This window comes from Rana temporaria, chromosome 5 (genome assembly GCF_905171775.1).
Source record: "Rana temporaria chromosome 5, aRanTem1.1, whole genome shotgun sequence".
NCBI lineage: Eukaryota > Metazoa > Chordata > Amphibia > Anura > Ranidae > Rana > Rana temporaria.
This window is the reverse complement of record NC_053493.1, coordinates 155158297-155161492: the sequence shown is the minus strand read 5'-3', so window position 1 is coordinate 155161492 and position 3196 is coordinate 155158297. Positions and strand designations below refer to the sequence as shown.

Sequence of the window (3196 nt, the reverse complement as noted above, 5' to 3'; positions counted from 1 at the left end):
GTTTTGGTTTATAGTGCAAAAAATAAAAACCGCAGAGGTGGTCAAATACCACCAAAAGAAAGCTCTATTTGTGGGGGAAAAAAGGACATAATTTTTTTGGGATCCACGTCGCACAAACGCGCAATTGTCAGTTAAAGCAACGCATTGCTGAATCGCAAAAAGTGGCCTGGTCTTTTACCAGCCAAATGTCCCGGGGGTGAAGTGGTTAAAAACGTTGTGAGATCACTGTGCGTGACGCAAAGTGCATTGTTTCCCCAACCCCCCAAAATCAATGTACCTCACACTACATCAGAATGTGCAAGCCCCTCACTGTCTGAGACAGTGAGTGAGACACATACATATACAGTAAAGCCTGGTGCACACGGGACCATTGTTGGCCAACCAAGCCTCAGATTTTTTTTAACAAAAGGTTGTGTGCCAGAATCTTGCCTTACATACTAAACGTTACACAATTGTGTCCCAAACAATAAATTGAAGTACTACGAGGAATTTAAGCGGTAACCTTTTGGGCCCCCTCTGCCAATTTCAGGTTAGGTCAGCATTTTGCAGAGCATGCATGTTTTTACTTTCGACCTGTGTGATGGATACTTTATGCTAGAATAAATGTTGACAGTCATAACAGCCAAAAACCTCCCAATAACCATACGTAATCAGTAAAGATGATAAGAATTTCACTTTTATTATACACTATTATTTAACAAACTAGTTTAAAAAAAAGTTAAATTAACTTTATAAAAAAAAATATATATATTTGCAACCTGTCCAGGAAAGGGCGTGTACAATATGTACGCATTAATTTCAAAACCGTTAATAAACTTGGGTTTTCAGATTTCAGGTTTGTGTTTCTCATCCATCTTCCAGCACCTGTTCAGCCATGATGATCTAAAATAAAATGTAAGTCGAAATGTTAAGTGGTGAAACCTGTTACCTGTTACCTGTTACTACTTGCCGACCGCCCACCGTCGTTATACGTCATCACTTTAGAGATGAATATCTCGGTAACGGTAGCAGCTGCTGCCACAATCGAGATATTCATCTCTTCTGTGGGCGGCCGTGTTAACGATAATGGCGGTCTCCGCGGCGAATCCGGCGCGAGATCGCCGTTATCGGTGGCGGGAGAGGGGCCCCCCCCCCTCCCGCCGCTGTTCCGCGCCCTCCGCCGCTTACCGGAGCCGTCGGTAGCGGCGGAGGAGATCGCGACCATCCGGCAGCTGAGCGGGGACGAGACTGAAGGAAAAATCTCCTTCGCCCGTCCCCATAGCTCCGCTGGGCGGAAGTGACGTCAAAACGTCAGTCCCGCCCAGCGTCTTAAAGAAACATTTTTTTTTTTGTCATTTGAAAAAATGACATTTCCAAATTTTTTTTTTTTTTTTTGCATTTAAGCCTAAATATGAGATCTGAGGTCTTTTTGACCCCAGATCCCATATTTAAGAGGACCTGTCATGCTTTTTTCTATTACAAGGGATGTTTACATTCCTTGTAATAGGAATAAAAGTGATAATTTTTTTTTTTTTTTTTTTTCCAGTGTTAAAAATTGTAAAATAAATAAAAATAAATGCGAAAAGCAAAAAAAAAATTTTTTAAAGCGCCCCGTCCCGACGAGCTCGCGCGTAGAAGCGAACGTATTCGCGAGTAGCGCCGACATATGAAAACGGTATTCAAACCACACAAGTGAGGTATCGCCGCGATCGTTAGAGCGAGAGCATTAATTTTAGCCTTAGGCCTACTCTGTAACTCAAAAAATGCAACCTGTAGAATTTTTTAAACGTCGCCTATCAAGATTTTTAAGGGTAAAAGTTTGACGCCATGCCACGAGCGGGCGCAATTTTTAAGCGTGACATGTTGGGTATCATTTTACTCGGCGTAACATTATCTTTCACAATATATAAAAAAATTGAGCCAAATTTATTGTTGTCTTATTTTTTCATTTAAAAAAGTGAATTTTTTCCAAAAAAAGTGCGCTTGTAAGACCGCTGCGCAAATACGGTGTGACAAAAAGTATTGCAATGACTTCCATTTTATTCTCTAGGGTGTTAGAAAAAAAAAATATATAATGTTTGGGGGTTTTAAGTAATTTTCTAGCAAAAAAAAATGGTTTTGTCTCGTAAACACCGACTCTGAAAAACAGGCCCGGGGCTAAAGTGGTTAACTGCATGAAAACTTTGTGTACATTTGCTAGTGATATGACTGACCTTTATACTCCAGTAGGGTGCATGCTATTTGCAGTCGTGCATCCAATATTGCTTGTTCTGAGGTCTTTACATTGCCTATCGTCCCACTTTGTAGGTAGTCCTTAGCAAACTCTAAAACATGAAAAGTGTATATCTTATTTTTTTTTTATACAGACACACATTATATTATTTATATATATATGTATACACACACACACTTTTTTTTTTTTTTTAAATAACAAAATTGTGCCATCTTCGGTGCGGTCACATTACTCATGGCTGCTTTATATGTCTTATGCTGGAGGAGCCGCAATCTCCCTCAGGGAGATCCAAAGTCCACTTGTCTCCTCCACACAATCTGTCTCGTGGGTGTAAAGCGGGCATAAGTCAAGTGACTAACCTGAACACAGTGCAGTTTAGGTATTTAGAATGCTAGCTTAAATCCATTTTACACTGTGTGCTATGCCAGCCTCTAATACAGCAGCCAGATTTATGGGTTCAAAGCAGAAATGGCATACACGAATTAGCAGAATCAGGGACGTTTTAAAGTTTCAAGTGGAGCAGATAACAGCACAAGCACTTTGCAGTGTAATCTGCTCTGGAGGAGCGACGTGTTTTATTTAAAGGGGTTACCAATATAACATTTCATTGACATAAATGAGTGAAAACAAAGCAATTACCATCAAAATAAGAACTCCACAGCTACTGGTGTCCTGTTGTTTGCTGTGGTTTAGAAAGCCTATTTTCCATTGGACAACCTGATCTTTGCACTTGTCCTTCTGCAGGAACAAACTATTTTTGAAAAAAAAAAATGATATATATATATATATATATATATATATATATATATATATATATATATATATATATATATATATTGATATATATATATATATATAATGCTAAAAATAGCGCTTTGTTTTTAATTTATTGGTGTTAAAACTACTTTTTTACTAGGCACACTTACCCCCAGTTCTTGAGCAATGTGGCTGCATATACAAGTTCTGCTCCCATTGGGTCCATGA

General features: G+C 39.0%; 1 long non-coding RNA gene across 2 annotated transcripts; it reads right to left on the bottom strand.

Annotated features, from left to right (window-relative positions):
• Positions 1–757: 757 nt before the first annotated feature.
• On the bottom strand, positions 758–2942 carry LOC120939595. 2 transcript variants are annotated; one of them, XR_005749292.1, is made up of 3 exons: positions 2852–2942; positions 2193–2301; positions 758–882 (listed from the first exon to the last, which is right to left on the bottom strand). It is a non-coding gene; the product is annotated as an uncharacterized LOC120939595 (long non-coding RNA). The 2 variants fall into 2 exon arrangements; XR_005749293.1 differs by lacking the exon at positions 2852–2942 and adding an exon at positions 2572–2789.
• Between the last annotated feature and the right edge of the window lie 254 nt (positions 2943–3196).